The sequence below is a fragment of the Lygodium microphyllum genome, chromosome 13, assembly GCF_053477565.2.
Source record: "Lygodium microphyllum isolate KBCC chromosome 13, Lygodium_microphyllum_v1.1.10, whole genome shotgun sequence".
NCBI classification, from domain to species: Eukaryota; Viridiplantae; Streptophyta; class Polypodiopsida; order Schizaeales; family Lygodiaceae; genus Lygodium; species Lygodium microphyllum.
Genome location: NC_141147.1, coordinates 146,272,798 through 146,292,604, shown reverse-complemented (window position 1 = coordinate 146,292,604; position 19,807 = coordinate 146,272,798). Strand labels below are relative to the sequence as shown.

Sequence of the window (19,807 nt, the reverse complement as noted above, 5' to 3'; positions counted from 1 at the left end):
AAAGAGGCTGTTAAGCAAAACCTTCCCAAGAAAGCAGAGGCACAGTCCCTAACAGTTGGCATTGTAAGCCAACTACCAAGGGAAGAAAAGTCCTTGTCCATGGGAGAATACTTCCTACCTCAACTAGAATTAACTTCTGAAATCACCTCTGACAGTGAAATACAAGCATGGATGTACTATTCTCCCTGTTACATGACAGTCATAGAGAAAGAATAGAGACAAATTAGATATAAAGTAGTAACAGATACAAAGACAGAACAGATGCAGAACAAAGACAGAGCGGATACAGAGATAGTCACAGAGACAGTAACAGACATAGAGCCAGAGACAGAGGCAAAAGCAGAGTTAGAGGCAATGACAGAAGCAGAAGTAAATGCAAAGGCAGAAGATCTGGTCTTCTCCTATAGAGCCTCTATAGAAGCAGAGACAGAGCCTCCAGAGGAAGAGAATGAGAATGATGAGGAAGAAAATGAAGCAGGTTATTAAAGTGCAGATGAAGAATTTCCTCTGATAGCGAATGATCTTGTTGATGTCCCTATGGAGACGTCAAAGGCCGAAGATCTCAAGGTGTTGGATGGAATGACCATGGTTCCATTTGGGTTGGCTAATGGACCACAAAGTATGCAGAATCTGTATAAGCAATGGATTAAAGGCATAAAAATTAAGTTCACTAGTGGCTCCTGTCGCCCTGACTGTTCAGTCCAGAGAAGAGATGATGATGATGCCCCCGCCAACAGAAGCCAGAGCTATCAAAGCCTCGGCCTCTAGAAGGTCTGTGTTATTTGACATTCCTGGATGCATCCTCTGAAGATGAACCCTTAAGTCCAGAAGAAATCACCACTCACACAGAAGAAAACAAAGCTCTGATACCCTTCCAACAACCTCAACAGACGAATGAGTCATTTGTTTAGAAGGAGGACACTGGTTCTAGTGGAACATCAGACGAGGACACCACTCCCTTGAAAGAGTTAGACCTCTATCCAAAAGCAATCTGTGGGACATTTATCCGCAAAGTGGAAGGTGAAAGACAAGCGACGACTTGGATATTGACGGTACTGAATGTCACCTAAAAGTGGGCCTCAATCTTCCAGAAGAAGAACTAGTGGTCCTGCGAGACCTACTCAAAGAGAATTTAGACATGTTTGCTTAGTCATACAAAGACCTAAAGGGGATTGATCCCATAGTATGCCAATATCACATTGACCTAGAGCCTGATGCCAAACCTATAAGGAAAAGATAAAGGCGTATGAATCCTAATTATTTTGCTCTGGTGAAGGTTAAATTATTGTAACTTCTTGAAGCGGAGTTCTTTTATCACGTGGCTAACACTTAATGGGTTTCGCCCATTGTGGTAGTACCCAAGAAGAACGGAAAACTTTGAATATGTGTGGACTTTTGGAAGCTCAATTCAAAGACAAAGAAGGATCATTTCCCTATCCCTTTTATGAACCAACTGTTGGACATAGTGGCAGGCCATGAATTGTATTTTCTCTTGGATGGATTCAACGGATATAACCAAGTCCAAATCGTAGAAGAGGACCAAGCCAAAAAAACCTTCACCACAGAATGGGGGACCTATGCCTATAGAGTGATGCCATTTTGGCTTTGTAATGCTCCTACCACCTTCCAATAGTAATGATGGCTGCCTTCCAGAATCATTTGCATAATTTCATTGAGGTGTATCTTGATGACTTCTCTGTCTATAGCTTAATCCGTGAGCATTGGGGACACCTAGAGCAATGTCTTGACAGATGCCGAGAGTATGGGATTTCTCTCAACCCTGACAAATGTGTCTTTGGCATCTCATCAGGAGTTCTTCTGGGTCATATTGTCTCTGCACAAGGGATTGCAATAGATGCGGCGAAGATTGAGAAGATTGCCGCCTTAACAACACCAACAAACCTCAAGCAATTGAGAGGATTTCTTGGCCATGTGGGCTGCTATAGAAGATTTATTGCACATTTTGCAACCAAGGTAGCCATCTGCACAAGCTCCTAAGGAAAGATGCTGATTTCCTTTGGGGACTGATGACTATGAAGAAGCCTTTAATACCCTAAAATAGTGCCTTATCCAAGCACCTATTTTACAACCTCCTGATTGGACGAAGGAGTTCCATGTGCACACAAATGCTTCAGTCAAAGGGCTAGGTGCTGTCCTATGTCAAAAGGGCCCCTCTAAATTAGATCAACCCATTTTTTATGCAAGCCGAAAGGTCACTCATAGAGAAAAAAACTACACAGTGACAGAGCTTGAATGCTTGGCAATGGTATTTGCACTAGAGAAGTTTCGACACTATCTATTGTCAATGCATTTCAAGTTCTATGTGGATCATGAAGCCCTCTCCTTCCTGATGAACAAAGCAGATGTTAAAGGACGATTGATGAGACGGTTGCTCCTATTCTAGGAGTTTTATTTTGAAGTGGTCACTAAGCCTAGTCATTCCCATGTCCTAGCTGATAATCTGTCACCACGGATCCCTCAAGCAGAAGAAGAGGAACAAGATGATCCTGACTTTCCTGATGCTTCTTTGTTTCTAGTTGAAACAGTTACTCCCTGGTATGCAGACATAGCCAACCTCCTGGCAACTCAACAGTATCCTCTTGGTATCTCAAGTTGTGAGAAGAAAAAGCTTCTGTTAGAATCAGTCCCCCTACACCTTGCTAGGTGGTGCACTGTACAAGAGAGGCAAAGATGAAGTGCTGCAAAAATGTGTTGCAGGGGATGAAATCAGCATAGTATTGAAAGCATGCCATGATGAACCATGTGGTAGACACTTCGCAAGAGAGGCAACATCCAAGAAGGCTATGTTAGTAGGATACTAGTGGCCGACCCTCCACAAGGATGCATATGATTATTGCAAGAGATGTGATACTTATTAGCGAATGGGGAAACCCACCAAAACAAGTGCCATGCCACTGCAACCCAGTCTTCCCCTAAATCCGTTCGAGAAGTGGGGGATTGATTTCTTGGGTCCCATTGATCCACCTACCAGACAGAAGTAGAATAGATACATCTTAGTATATACGGATAATGTCACAAAGTGGTGTGAAGCTAAAGCCCTGAAGCGGGACGATGGTAACAGCATAGCCCTGTTTATGTACGAGAATATTATCACCCGTTTTGGCAATCCCCTCGAGCTGGTAAGTGACAGAGGTACTCATTTCCTTAACAAAATTATGGAGGAGCTGACGGAACTATATAAGATCTGCCATCGCAAGTCCACTCTCTATTATCCCAGAGCCAATGGCCAAGTTGAAGTCAACAATCGCATCCTCTACTCAATTCTGATAAGAACAATTGATGCCCATTGTCACAACTGGGACGATCGACTGATAGAGACCCTCTGGGCATACAGAACCTCCCATAATGTAGCTATAGGACAAACCCCTTTCGAGTTAGTGTATGGTACAGAAGCCGTCTTTCCTATTGAATTGGAATTTCCCTCTTTGCAAGTGGCAGTTAAAGAACGCTTGGAAGATGATGAGTCACTGCAACACCGCCTCCTGCACTTGGAGTGCTTGGGTGAGATACAGCGGATGGCCCTACAATGCATGGAAACCACTCAAGCACGACGCAAGGCCTATCATTACAGATTCATCGAGCACAAGGAGTTCAAAGAAGGTGATCTTATTCTAGCCTATGATTCCCAATTTGGCAAGTTTCCTGGCAAGCTTCAACAATGGTGGATGGGCCCATACAAGGTACTTGCTGTTAATCCTAACGACTCTATTCAGGTGTGCAAGCCATTGATGCCTCTAATGATCCCTTCGTGATCAATGGCTATCGCCTGAAGATGTACTTCCCTCCCTGGGGATCTTGACAATCACAGTCAACCTACCCTCTCCCTTTTGGGTGCCGCACTATTCTTCTCGTCGTGCTCCTGATAGCCCTTATGATTCTCCTCATGAGGCAGTCTCATTCTGCTAGCCCCTCGCAGATACATCTCAATCTGACCTTGTTCTCTTCTCGTTTGATCCAACAAGGGTGGCGAGGTTGGTCCTGGCCCATGTTATTTCTACCATTCTATTTCTTCACAAAAAAAGAAAGAAAAGAAAAATGAAAAAAAACGAAAAAAGAAAGAAAAGAAAAAGAAAAAGAAGAAGAAGAAAAAAAGACAAGAAAAAAAACAAACAAACAAAACTATTATGGGAGAAAAGTAAGAAATTCCCTATCATAACAGGTCTCGTTCCAAGAAAAGGTGGAAACACCCTTGGGCGGGAAGCTGACTATGGAAAAGGTGGTAACACCCCACAATTCAAGATAGCTAATTCACCAGCAATACCTTTTCAGCAAGTAATTTGAAGCCACCTCCCTTGGTGCGCTGTCTCTACAATATCAATCCATCTACCCTTCTTAACAGACGATCTTTCTTACAAATCATTGAAGTACGAGACTTGTTGGCTGCCTCCCTGGGTACATCTCGTCTTCAAGATCTTGATGACAACAACAACCGACATGATCTTCATCACCAACCCCTTGAGTGATGCGAGCTTTCATCCTAATAGGATGGGGATGTGTGTATGGGCTGCCCTCTGTATCTATCAGAGAGTGAGACAGAGGGTGGGGGGAGTGACTAGTCTTTCCCTTCAAATCAAATGAGAGGTGAGATGTATGAACGGAGTGTTGCATGCACAAGATGGGCCTCTCAAGGCACAATGCACGATTTGTTATTGTGCACTACACCATAAGGCTCTCTAACCTTCCTTCTTCCACTGTATGCCGGCACAGGGTGGGATGCACAGTTGCACCATCAAATGCGCACAAGGTATACGCCCTCTACACAATGACTGTGAGGATTACATTAATGGGTTTCAGGAATGGGTTGCCCTCTGTATCTATCAACATAGCGTGAGACAGAGGGTGGGCCGAGTATGAGTGGTGTTTCTTCAATCAGTTATTGAGAGATGATGACTAAGGGACGTTACGACAATTGGAGTCAGGTACGTTCCCATTTTCCTATGCACCCATGGGATGGGTTTCTGCCTTCAGCACAAGACACGTCAGTTTGTTCTGTATACTGCATTGCAAGGCTCCCTGGCCTTCCTACTTGCACCTATGCCAGAGGGGTTGGATGCATTGATACACCATCAATTGTGCACCCTGGCATACTCTCTCTGCACCATTTCCTTGTCAATTCCTAAATCGGGTGTGAGCTCTAGGTTTTCATCATTATTTCTTCGAGTGATGTTAGTAATGGGGTGAGTGATGGCTCTTTCATTCCATTTGAGTGATCGTGAGTTGAGTGCAATATCCCTTATTATTGACGAATATTCTCGCGATTCCTTCACCAGCTATCTCCCTAGGACGTGTGTGGTGAAGACACCTTGGTACCTTCTGCAGTCAACAATGATACAATACGCAACCTCGATAGTCCACATTACTCCTCGGCAATATGGGCTAAGTTTTTTTAACCCTACACCTTCTTTTTCTCAGTGACCGTCATTTCTTAAGTGTGAGGATGCTCATGGTGGGCCTGATGTGTGGTACTAGGTCCTTGATGTTCGGTTTACCCTTCCTGCTAAGATTTTAAGTATGGGGACGCGCCATTGCGCGTCTATGCTGTATACCCCCATGTATATACTTTGGTATGATCATGCATCTCTGCCATGACCTCATTTTACCCTGATGAGGTCCCTTACCCACCCCCTCCTACTTTCCCCCCTCCCTTGGGGTCGTTCCTTCTCTATTTCTTTTTGTCCTTTGTTTTTATGCTCTTTCATACGAACGCACCCTACATTCACTGAAACTCACATCCAACCTTATAGTTGTGTTCATCCCTTTGAATTGCCTATTTTTTCTTTTTACCAACCCTTGTTCCGACAGCTAGTTCTAAAGTTATCAATTTTTGAAGTAATTCCCCTAAAATGGACGGTTTTTCATGTGAACGCATCTTTCTTACTTCGGAACCCTGATCTGATATACCAGCCATGTCCTACCCATTCCCCTTGATATTTTTCCTTCTTACTCCATTTCATTCTGATGTGCAATTGGTCCGTTATTAATTTGTACGTGTTTTCGAGCCCTTATAGTGCCTATTTTTCACATTTTTCCATGTGAACCTACCCTATTTTCACCAAAATTTCAGTTTAATTTGACAGCTGTGGCCCACCAACCTTTCCTCAACTTTTTTATTTTTCCTCCTCTCTCTTTTGACAGCCAGATTTTGAGTTATTAAATTTTTCACGTGTTTTTGGGTGTGTTTTTGCGTTTTTTCCATGTGAACCCATCCTAATTTCCCCCACATTGAGTTTTGATTCACCAATCCTGTGAATCCCTTTTTTTTGGACATTTTTCCTTTTTATTGTCCTCTATTTCGGTGCACGTTTCTTCCCGTAATTCTAGGGTTTCTCCCATGTGAACGCATCCTATCTCGATCGAAACTATGTTTTGCCATGATAGGGTTTTAGGACACATTGTTTTGCACAATTTTCCTTCTTTCTGCACTTCATTTCGACGCGTGGATTTTCTGATATTAATACACGTAAGTGTTTTCGGGTTTGTTTCTTGCGTTTTTCTCATGTGAACACTCTGATTTTGCATGGGAACTAGTGTTGCATTTTTCCATCATCTTCTCCTCGTCTCCCGACACATTTTTTCTTTTTACAGTTTTTTGATCCGACATACGGCTTAGGTTTTATTAATTTTTCTTCCTTTTTGTTGTGTGGCCATGTTTCTCTTGTTGCGTGTGAACGCACCTATTTTTGGTTTTACGTGCCTTGGGACACCCTCGTGGCATCTATGGCTCGCACATCGCCATCCTTGCCCCGTTTGATCCTGTCATTGCAAATTTTTTTACTCTCGCCCCGCGTATGCGCACGGGACAGGGGTGCCTTCCTTTTTCACACCCCTAACCAATTTATTTTTATTAACAAAAAAAATAAAAAATAAAAACAACACCCACCATTTTTTTAAAAAAAACAACAACAACAAATAATAATAATTAAAAACCGAACCCCCATTAAAAACAAAAACAAAAAACAAAAACAACAAACAACACTTTAAAATAAAAAACACAGAAAACAAAAAAAAACAATATATAACACCCACATTTAAAAAATTTTAAAAACAAAACACTTTTAAAAAAATAACCCACTAGCTAATAATAATAAATAAATAAATAAATATACAAAAAAACAAAAATCAAACCAACCAAGAACAACCACCCAAAAAAAAAAACCAATAAACAAATGAAAAACCCACAACACTAAATTTAATTCAACAACAAATTCCACAAAAAAAAAACTCACCTAACCGTCATCGCCGCGACCTTTCCCTCGCCTGCGGCTCCTTCACGCTTTCCTCTTCCACTCCCTCCTTCTCTCCTTCCTCATTCATGTCGTCTCCCTCCTCCGTCATTCCCTTCTCCTTCACATCATCGGCCTCCCCCATCACCTCCCCACATCGCCCCCCTTCCTTCGCCTCTTCATCCTCCTCTTCCTTTTCCCTCCACCTTCTCCTCACCTCCAACCTCCCTCCCTCCCTCCTCGCTGCGCTGCGGCCTCCTCCCTGTGGCCACCTGCACACCTCCTTCTCCTCTTCCGCCGTGCGCCACCATTGTTGCCGCGTTCCTCGCTCCTTCCTCATGCTGCTCCTCTCGTTCTTCCATCGCACCACCACTGTCCTCTTCCTCCACTCCTCTCGTTCTTCCGCCGCGCCACCACCACTCATCCACTCCTCCTCTCCTCTTCCGTCGCGCCACCCCCATCCCACCACACCTCCTCTTCTAGTTAGTCTCTACTAATCTACTTGATCTAACAAACTCCACTAACCTACTTGATTTAACAAACTCCACTAACCTAATTGATTTAATCGACTAAGCTAACCTAATTGATCTAATCGACTAAGCTAACCTAATTGATTTCACAGTCTAAGCTAACCTAATTGATTTCATAGTCTAAGCTAACCTAATTGATTTCACAGTTTAAGCTAACCTAATTGATTTCATAGTCTAAGCTAACCTAATTGATTTAAGAGACTATGCTACACTCATTGACTTAATATACTCAGTTCACCTAATTCACTTAGGTTACTCACTTAAAGCCCCCCTTTTTGCCCCTTCTCCCTTCTCCCTCCCTTGTTCCCCACCATGCGAACCCTGTGGTGTGCGTATGTGTACGGGTGTGGTTCGCGGACAGTCATGTTGTCGAAGGGTTTTCGAAAGCAAGTCGCGTCCATAGAGGACCTTGACAAATTTCAAGATAGAAGATCAATCATGTGAATAAGCAAGGCGAGAAAATGATGCCAAGTAACAATTGTATTACTGCCAAGATGTTTACAAAATACAAGATGAATTTCAATCTTATCAGTCCACTGATTTTAGGCCACCCGATTTAATTCTGCAGCATTTGTAGATCCTACATCAAACTGTCCATGGTCAGACTAAATACTTTGTTGATTGTAATCCACTTCCGTGCTTTCTGGAAAGGCAGCTTCTTGTAAGCGTTTTTTAGCCAAAACGATAAACTCAAGCATTAACACCTTGACCTCAAACACTGTGTGCAGAAATCAGGCATTCAAAGATACAACACTATCGTGATCTTCTTGGATTCAGGCTGTCTAGTAAGACCATAAAAGGCTTCTTGTGCAGGAAGCTAGAAATACAAAGGCACAAGCTTTCTCCTAAGCTGCCCTGTGATGATGGAGACACAACATAGGAGATCTTAGTTCTACAAGTATCCAGCTGAGCTCCTGTGAGGAGCAAGCCAGAGTTGGCTACTGACTCCTTGGCTGTATTGAATGGGAAAGAAACACTGGCAATCCACTCCTATGCTGCATCTACCGCCCGTTTTTCAGTGGATTGTGTCTGTTTAGCAAAAGCAGTCACTTTGTCCTAACCATTGGGAAGTAGGCTTTGATAACCTCCACCTGTTCAAAACACTTCCTTGTCTCCTTTGCTTGTCTCTTTCAGTAGCTGAGTTCAGATGGTCCATACACAGTGAAAGCCCAAACATGCTTTTTCACCCTACTCTGCAACAGAGACACTGTGTATTTGTAGAGGAGGATCGAGTAATTTCTCCCTGTTTGTGCCCTCCACTGATGATGACCAAAGCAAATCCTCTCCTTCTGTTAACATTAAAAATCAACCACTACATCACAACATCACTTGAACATCCACATGCGGAATGCCCTACTTCCCTATTGTTCCCTGCATAAAAAAGACAACTATTCTTCCCCTCCTCGTTTGGTAATACAACTGATATTGCCCAAATTATTCACAGCAATTGACCCTGCTCAGTTCATATGGGCTTCCTCCTCTATTGTCACATCAACAATATAATACTTGCCAACCAATAATGTTTGCCTATGCTTTGGCTTCCACTACCTTTGTTAGTGTGACAATTACAGGTACTTTGGAAGTATCCAATTTGCAAAACTCCTTTGGATTATCACTCACTTCAAAATCACCTTCTTCTTCATTAGTAGCACTTGTCACTTCCACTTTGGGGATCCCCATATTGCTCAGTGCTGCCTTGACTGCAATAGCTAAGGCATCAAGAAGATTTCCTTCAGACCTCAGAACAAGTCCATCAATGTATAAAACCCAACACAGCTTGGCATAAAAAATGCTTAAGGCTCTTAGATCAACAGCTGCTTCTCTGCCTTATATTTACCTGCTCCACTTTGACCACCAAGTAAACTTCTTTGCAACGCTCTTGAAAGTTCCAAGGATAATTCCTCTCCACCTTCCGAACTCTGGAGCTGCAGTCAGAGAGCATTCGACATTAATTTTGACTTTTCCTTTATTTGATCTATTATAGGTGGGCCTTCCAAGCTCAGCCTGTGGAACCACCCCAAGCTCGATGGAGAAAGCGCGATAATTGTGACGGCCTCATCCGTCGCTACGGAGTCCTTGGATGACGCCTCCCTCCAGAAACCTCCTCTCTGTTGCCGACCATTTCTATTCAATCTTCTTGCCCACTTCTTTAGAGATAGAGATCATGTCTAGAAGAACACCTGTATCAAGTCCTTCCCCTATTGTAGTCATCCTTATATGTAATATGGTATTGGAGCTTTTCTTCTTGACGAAGTTTTTCTAGTTTGGTCTTTTTAGCATACAACATGCAGTTGTCTCTAGCAAGCATTATGCTTTTCGCCTCCAGTCGTCATCACTGCTTTTTTTTCCCTATTGTTGCCAACACAATGTCTGAAAATAGACCCGATCTACATCACGAATCCCACCAAAAAGCAGAGATCAGCCCCATTCATTGTGCCACTGAAAGCATCATTAAGTCCCACACTCAATTTACAACCAAACACTGAGTGTTCAAATAGTAAGCCCTTCCACACTCAGCCCATTATCACTGCAACAATTGCCAGCAAAGTTTTATTGCAGGTATATCCTTCTCTTTCCTTGTGCCGCTTAAGGCATAGGACCACACTGAATTTATGACCAAACATTGAGTATTTCAAGGAGCATGCCCTTTCATACCTAGTCCATTACCTTTGCAACATTCACCAGCACGTATAGAAAAGTATATCAAAGTTACCTTGTTGAGTGAAGCCTGTCCATGCCTTGAAAGGACGATGGAGATCATCCTATGTAACATATGCAAGAGTCTCATTGTCAATCCATTCCATATACTCAATGACTCCATGTAAAGGCTTTCCCACAAACTCACCAGTCTTTGTATCCATAGTATAGACCATGTAAACCTCATCACCTTTTGTATCTTCAGCATAAGCAAACATCTTGAGAAGCTTGGGAAAACCATACTCATTGCAGATCTAGAACCCATTCTCCTTCTAAATTGTTTGTAACAAATATTAGATTCACTCCCAAACAACACTTGTCTCTTCTGTGAAATTGAACATGAACCAACTAAAGGCAAAATGTTCAGGCAAAGCAAAGCACAACGCCTAAGTATGCACAAATTAACAAACGTCACACACACAAACTTTTTGGTGGATTCCACACCTTGGATATGCAGTAGCATGACATCCACCCCCTCTAATCCTGCGCATCCTCCAGATGGGCCAACTACCCATTATCATTGTCGTCAAGATCCACGAATAGATCAATCTCTTCATTGAGTATTTTCGGTATATCAGCAAGGTTATCTGTCATATCATCTGTCTCTTCTACTGGAGTTTCTTCTCGTTGCTCTTCTCTTGCAAATTATTCCAATGCATAATCCTCATCATCGCTTTTCTTGAAAATCTTGATTCTTTTTCCTGCAATGGACACTCTAAGCACTGTCCCATCCAATTCTGTCAGCTCATATGTTGCATTGCCAAAGACATGTCTGCCCAAACCATCTTTTCACCATCTTCCAAAGTGCAGTATGCTGATTTTCAAGGCTACTATCAAAGACTAATACCCAATCTCCCTCTTCTATTGCTCTAGGTAGCAAGCAATGCCTACTATCAAACCTGTCCTTATTTCTAAGTCTAGCAACCTTCAACCTGTCAATAGCTAGCTGAATATCCTCTGGACTTCTCTCCAACTACCGGATCCGAAGAGGTAAGACCTCCTCTCTTGTCAAATCCTCCTATCAAGGTAAAACTGACCAAGTCAAAGCACAAGTCTCAGTTGGCATAACTAGTTTCTGACCATATATCAACTCTGCGGGCATATATCCTGTGGTAACACTATGAGTCGTATGATCAGCCCACAAAGAAAATGGTAGAAATTTTGGCCATTCTCCAATCCGTCCTCTACATGCTTTGGCTAATGCTTTCACTATCGGCGAATGCCCTCTTTCACTCTTTCCATTTCCCTCTGGATTGTATGCTGTGGTTAGAGCCAACTTGATTCCTAGTTGAGAGAAAAGCTCCCTAGCTTCATCTGCATCTAATTCACCACGATCTACAGTGATCTTACCCACAGAGCCATACCTACAGAAAATTTCTTTCAATAAGAACTTACACACTGCATTAGTGGTCTTCGTTCTCAAAGGTCTGCCCTCAACATAATTTGTAAGATCCTCTCTAGCCAATACAATATATCTCATCTGCATAGACCCATTGGCATAATAACCAAGTCAACTACCCACTTCTAATGAATGCATAGCGGATAGGTTGGATGAAGCTCATCTCGATGACGCACTACGGAATACATCTGACAGTCTCTACAAGTCTCTACAAAGCAAGAAACATCTCTGTACATGCCTTTCCACCAATATTTTTCCTTGATTTTCTCATAAGTAGCCCACACTCCTCTATGACCAGCCCAATGACTCTCATGAAACTCTCTCATCACCTGTAACTGGGTCTCTTTATTGCAGACAACCTGCAAGGGTAATCCACCTCTTTCCTTCAGGTGCTTCCAAAGAAATCCGTCCTTGAGAAAATAACCATAAGCTTTTCTTCTGATCTTCTTGAACTCTTCATCTATCCATGATTATCCTTCCCTGCTATGTGTTTAAATTCTGGATTTAATGACTTGATGTATGCAATCCATCTCAACATAGCTATATCCGGAGTAGAGCAACTCGTAATCATACCTATCAATGGCAAGAAATCTGTCTCTGCCACAACTGGGGCTCCAATAAAGTACTCCTTATCACATTTGAGAGCCGTAACAATTCCCAGTAATTCCCTCTTGATTTACAGATACCTCCTATGTCTCTCATTTAGGACTTTCGCCCCAAACTGAATAGCATACCTGTTTCCATCTGCATCATCTTGACCCCATAGCCCAACCTATGCCAATTGGACTAGTGTCAACTTTCAATACAATAGGCCTTCTGCAATTATAATCCGCTTTCCTGAGAGTAGGAGCAATCTGCAATAACTTCTTCAATTTCCGCATGGCTCTAGTGTGGCTCTCATCCCAATAAAATTTCTGCCCCTTTCGAAGTAGCTGATATAAACAATTTGCTATGTGTGCAAAATGGGGTATCCAAATCATGTAAAACACACAGGCTTCAATGAATCTCCATACCTTTGAAGTGGTAGAACAATACTTTGTAATCTTTCCTATAGCATCCACCTTCGCAGGTGAAGGTTTCCTGCCATAATACCCATACATATGTCCAACAATGACAACCTCATTTACTCCAAAAACAGATTTCTACCCTAGTAGTGTCAAGTTCACTTCTTCTAACTTGGCCAAAATCTTTTTACAAGTTGCAATATGATCAGCCACAAAGTATCTGCATCCTTGCTCATTTAGACTCTCATTCTTCTCTTCTTCTACACACCCCTTAATGGGCACATCATCCAAGAAAGGCATGGTAAGCTGAGGTATATACTCACGAAGGACCTTATGCATGGCATTCATCATATGTGCAACAGAATTAGTGGTACCTTGAGGCAAGGTACACATCTTGACAAGCCCAATAGGACTTCTCATAGTGGTTATGTCCCTACTTTCCAAGGCCAACTGAAACTGATCATATCTTGAATACAAGTCACCTAAAGAATAGATGGCACGTCCAACAAGTGCTTCTGCAAACTCATCCACAACTAGACCTATACCAACATTCCTAATAGTAACTCTATTTACTGGCTGCATATCCTATATAAATCGGAGAGTACCATTCTTCTTTGGAACCGTAAACCACCTATTTGAGTATGGTGCAGATGACGGCTCTGGGATTCCCATCTTGATTTTCTCATTCAACAAGTCAACTAGCTTTGGAAAGTGTGCCCTAGGCACTGGAATAGGTTGAAGGTTCCATGGAATATGAGGAATAGTAAAGATCACCATAGGGGCAACAATATCTGGATTCACACATCCAATCTCATGCAAAAAGAAAGCAAACCCCCTTCCATGTCACTCAAGCATATCCTGAAAGCACGGCTTCTCTAAGGGTAGCAAGAAATCACCATTTCCAATTTTTAATTCATCAAGAGTCTCTGCTAAAAATTTATGGCCTATATGCTCTGGATTCCTCAAAATTGGCTGCTTGGCAACCCTCTCTATTTGCTGATCACTGTCAAGTGGAAGCGGTCCAGTTACCGGCTTCACCTTCTTATCCATAGTCTTGTATTTCGTGTCAATCCTGGCTTCATTATGATCCTCTCCATTACTCAAATCATGTTGTAAATCAACAATTCTGCCCTCTTGTGGTGAATATCCTCAGCCCTCTACTCTATGGACTGCATAGGAACAACCCTAAACTCTGGATACTGAAATATTTCAGCAACTCTGTTGGCTGAAAATTTTCAGCCCTTTGTGTCTCAGTAAGCTGAACATAATCAGCCGAAAACTCTGTTTGCTGAATTTCTTTAGCTCTCAACACTTTTTGCTGAGTCACCTCAACCTTTGACTCTATCTGTGACACAAAATCTGAAATTTCATGAAACATGTCTAGGGACTGCATTGATACATTACTGAGACAACTCTGCATATCAGCTTTCAGCATATTTTCCATCTCTCTCATTGTATCTGCACAAACCATACTATCATACATCCCATATATATGCTCATCATCCTCTAAAATACCTACATTTTTCAAATCTTTCTCCTTCCTGCATATGTACTGCCTGGTAGCTCTAGGCAACTTAGAAATCTTCTAATAACTCATCAAACTGTTTGCTAAAATTCCAACAAAATTGGAGGAGAAAACACTACTACCAGGAGGCAAGAACTCCAATCTCCTCTGCTCTGTACCACCGTCGTCTCACGGAACAACGGTACCTAATGAAAACCTGAAGCCCTCACAGTGGGCAAAGGCGCATCTCGAAGAGTATCCCTATTTCTAGCATGATTTACACACACAGTCATAAACTGAACTGCTCTCATACCATCTTTACTGCGAATCCATGCATAAGCAGATTCATCATCCATCACTTTCGTCTCCATGGGCATCTCTGTGATGAATGGCTATCCTAGGATTATGGGGTAAGAGCATGAATCCTGCACAAAGAAATGGAAATCCTCCTCTACATCTCCAATAGAAATCCTGACACTGGGACAGGCAGCATACAAATCACCTGCAGTGTTGTTGGCGGCTCTCATACGCCACCCATGCTCTGCATCCATAGGCCATCTATTACTTTCATAAACTCCACGAACTATGAGATTAATCTCTGAACCATGATCCACCAAAGCAACACAAGGCACCTGTTTCTCTCCAATTTTTACTATTGTTTCTGTAGTTGCCCTAGCCCAATGACTCCGCGAAAAGTGACTGCGCGGTACCAAGAAGGCTCATTAGTTTCAGCATAATGCATAGGCTGAACCCTCTTCTCTGTCTACGGAAAAATAGAAGCATTCTTGACCATAACCTCATCCTCATCCTCATCCAACTCCCCAATCAAAACTCCATGTGTATCAGTAGTAGGCAATGTATGTCTTTTTCTCTTCAGGACTTCTTGGAACTGATCTTGAAACTCTCTTTTTGAGATTCCCAAAACCTCAGAAATAGTAAAAGTCACCTCACTGCCAAGTATCTTAGCATTAAATATTTTCTTCATGTCTATAGATGTCTCAATATCCGACATTAATCTAAATCCTGGCTGCTTTCTCTGTCTAGGTTCTTGCCTCTTTTCTTTCTTTTGCGCATCCTCCATTTGTCGTTCTGGCCCTGGTCTCGAAGATGGCCCTGCAGTAGGTGGAGTAACAAACTCACCCCCTCTAGTCTTTTTAGCTGCATTTGGATTCTCTTCATCTCTCTTACGCTTCTCCTCAACAAGTACATCTACTCCCTGAGACTTAGCCAAGTAAGCATAAATAGTGTACTTGTCAACAGGCAAATCCCAACCGGTCTCAAATTTGATGCTAGAACCTGCACTAGTCAAAATAGTCTGCTGGATTTTCCCCTTGTTTGTTGTCTCTATAGCATAGGTCCATAATGCTAACTGACTCTCTGAACCTTTCTCAATCTGGACTCCATATGCAGAAGTATCTCCTCTAGCTACCACATAAGAAGTACGCGTAGCCATATCATCTACTAATTTCTTCATTCTGCCTTTCCCAAAATTGGTAGCAAGTGGAGCTCCTGTTTCAGACAACCGGATCTTGCCATCTTGTCCCCAAAATACCAAATTCTTCCTCCTTGCATCTTGAAAAGATTTTGCAATCCCTACAATGCCGATGGTCCGTACTATCACACCAAATACATCTTCGATCTCTCTTAGGTGCACTAGGAGCACTAGAAGAAATAGTAGGCACGATTGAGGAAAACTGCTCTTTTAATTTCCCCACCAATTCTGCTTTAACTGACTCCAGTGTCAAATCCGTTATGCCTTTGATTATGTCATCAAGAGAGGAAGGAACCAAAGGAGTGGATCATTTTGGAGCAGAAGAAGCCGGCATCGGTTTTGGAATAGGAGGATTAGAAACAGTAGGCACTGGCATAGGCCAAGTAACTGGCTGAGGAAGAGAAGAAATGACAGGGGTAGAAGTAGACATAGGAGCAGAAGACGGCGTTGGTGTCATAGATCCATTCTGTAGGCGGGTCTTCCATATCTGCCTCTTGGTTGAAGTCGAGACCGCATCCTGGGCATCTTGTCAATCTGTTTTAAGACCCATAGGCTGCGTGCAATCCTCAAGAAGCTCTCCTAGTTCTTCTTGAAGAGCAGGATCTACAGCTTGCAAGAAAAGCTCAACTTTCTCAATATCCAATGCTCTTTGTTCAATGGCATCAAGCTGACTATACCTCTCTTCAAATTCTCGTATCAATTCTGAAGTAGCTAGATCTTTATTTGGCATGTAGACCCACTCTTGGAATGACCGTTGTGTAGCCATCCCAAAGTCCTCAAGAAAATACTCCTCTTTCAAGGCCTTCTTAAAATCTTGCCAATGCGAATTTTGAAGGAAAAGATCAGTCACTTTTACACTCAAGGCAGGTGTGATAAGGCGAAGAAAATCTTTACTCATAAGTCCTATCGGTACTCCAAAAAATCCAATCTTAATCTCATATGTCTTCAAATAAGCCGATACATTACGGCCATCAAATAGCTTCTTTTCATTTTCAACTGCTTCAATCGCCTTAGTCACGTTGATTGCATTCTCTTGCTCCTAATATAGTTGCCTTTGTTGAGACAACTATTGTTGATGTAACTCCTACTGCTGCTGCATATACAATTGTGTCAGCTGACTTTGAAGTTGCATATACATAGACATATTCTGCAAAACCTGCTTTAAATCATCTGTAGAAGTACTTGAAGCAAAAGTCGATGATGGAGTCGAAGTAGAGGACAAAGCAGGAATCATAGAAGGGGATGAAATTGATGTTGAAGTGTCTCCCATCCTGAAATTTTTTTAAATGCGACGCTTTCACGTCGGGTTCACCAAAGATGTCGAAGGGTTTTCGAAAGCAAAGTCGTGTCCATAGAGGACCTTGACGAATTTCAAGATAGAAGATCAATCATGCGAATAAGCAAGACGAGAAAATGATGCCAAGTAACAATTGTATTACTGCCAAGATGCTTACAAAATACAAGATGAATTCCAATTTGATCAGTCCACTGATTTTAGGCCACCCGATTTAATTCTACAACATTTGTAGATCCTACATCAAACTGTCCATGGTCAGACTAAATACTTTGCTAACTACAATCCACTTCCATGCTTTCTAGAAAGGCAGCTTCTTGTAAGCGTTTTTTAGCCAAAACAATAAACTCAAGCATTAACACCTTGACCTCAAACACTGTGTGTAGAAATCAGGAATTCAAAGATCCAACACTATTGTGATCTTCTTGGATTCACGTTGTCTAGTAAGACCATAAAAAGCTTCTTGTGTAGGAAGCCAGAAATACAAAGGCACAAGCTTTCTCCTAAGCTGCCCTGTGATGATGGAGGCACAACATAGGAGATCTTAGTTCTACAAGTATCCAGCTGAGCTCCTGTGAGAAACAAGCCAGAGTTGGTTACTGAATCCTTGGCTGTATTGAATGGGGAAGAAACACTAGCAATCCGCTACTATGCTGCATTTACCGCCTGTTTTTCAATGGATTGTGTCTGTTCATTTCATAAAAAAGACAATTATCCTTCCCCTCCTCATTTGGTAATACCATTGATATTGCCCAAACTGTTCATAGCAATTGACACTGTTGAGTTCATATGGGCTTCCTCCTCATTGTCACATCAACAATATAATACTTGCCAACCAATAATGTTTGCCTATGCTTTGGCTTCCACTACCTTTGTTAGTGTGACAATTACAGGTACTTTGGAAGTATCCAATTTGCAAAACTCCTTTGGATTATCACTCACTTCAAAATCACCTTCTTCTTCATTAGTAGCACTTGTCACTTCCACTTTGGGGATCCCCATATTGCTCAGTGCTGCCTTGACTGCAATAGCTAAGGCATCAAGAAGATTTCCTTCGGAGCTCAGAACAAGTCCATCAATGTATAAAACCCAACACAACTTGGCATAAAAAATGCTTAAGGCTCTTAGATCAACAGTTGCTCCTCTGCCTTTTATTCACCTGCTGCACTTTGACCACCAAGTAAACTTCTTTGCAACACTCTTGAAAGTTCCAAGGATAATTCCTCTCCACCTTCCCAGCTCTGGAGCTGCAGTTGGAGAGCATTCGACATTGATTTCGACTTTTCCTTTATTTGATCTATTAGAGGTGGGCCTTCCAAGCTCAACCTGTGGAACCACCCCAAGCTCGATGGAGAAAGCCCGATAATTGTGACGGCCTCGTCCGACACTGCGGAGTCCTTGGATGATGCCTCCCTCCAGAAACCTCCTCTCTGTTGCCAACCATTTCTATTCAATCTTCTTGCCCACTTCTTTAGAGACAGAGATCATGTCCAGAAGATCACTTGTATCAAGTCCTTCCCCTACTGTAGTCATCCTTACATGTAATATGGTGTTGGAGCTTTTCTTCTCGGCGGAATTTTTCTGGTTTGGCCTTTCCAGCATACAATACGCAGTTGTCTCCAGCAAGAATTATGCTTTTCCCCTCCAGTCGTCGTCGTTGCTTTTTTTTCCCTATTGTTGCCAACACAATGTCTGAAAATAGACCCGATCTACATCACCACTCCCTCCAAAAAGTAGAGATCAGCCCCATTCATTGTGCCACTGAAGGCATCATTAAGTCCCACACTCAATTTACAACCAGACACTAAGTGTTCAAACACTCAGCCCATTATCACTGCAACAATTGCTAGCAAAGTTTTATTGCAGGTATATCCTTCTCTTTCCTTGTGCCACTTAAGGCATAGGACCACACTGAATTTATGACCAAACATTGAGTATTTCAAAGAGCATGCCCTTTCATACCTAGTCCATTACCACTGCAACATGCACCAACACCTATAGAAAAGTATATCAAAGTGACCTTGTTGAGTCAAGCCTGTCCATGCCTTGAAAGGACGATGGAGATCATCCTGTGTAACATATGCAAGAGTCTCATTGTCAATCCATTCCATATACTCAGTGACTCCATGTAAAGGCTTTCCCACAAACTCACCAGTCTTTGTATCCATAGTATAGACCATGTAAACCTCATCACCTTTTGTATCTTCAGCATAAGCAAACAGCTTGAGAAGCTCGGGAAAACCATACTCATTGCAGATCTAGAGCCCATTCTCCTTCTAAATTGTTTGTAACAAATATCAGATTCACTCCCAAATAGCACTTGTCTCTTCTGTGAAATTGAACATGAACCAATTGAAGGCAAAATGTTCAGGCAGAGCAAAGCACAACGTCTAGGTATGCACAAGGTAACAAATGTCACACACACAAACTTTTTGGTGGATTCCACACCTCGGATGCGCAGCAGCACGACAACGTGCAAGAACGCACTTCCGATTTGTCCGTGCGGTGGAGTGTTGCAGTCTACCGTTCACACGCAGTCATTCTCAGTTGTTCACATGCAGCGCGCGTACCGCCTTTTAATTTTCGGACCCGCAAAATACATAAAAACACATAAAAAGAAATATATAACACATAAAAACTCTA

The 19,807-nt window shown here is 42.3% G+C and overlaps 2 pseudogenes; both read right to left on the bottom strand.

Annotated features, from left to right (window-relative positions):
• Positions 1–9,162: 9,162 nt before the first annotated feature.
• Positions 9,163–10,206, bottom strand: LOC148027316 (uncharacterized; annotated as a pseudogene).
• Positions 10,207–17,875: 7,669 nt separating this feature from the next.
• LOC148027315 (uncharacterized) lies at positions 17,876–19,332 on the bottom strand (annotated as a pseudogene).
• Between the last annotated feature and the right edge of the window lie 475 nt (positions 19,333–19,807).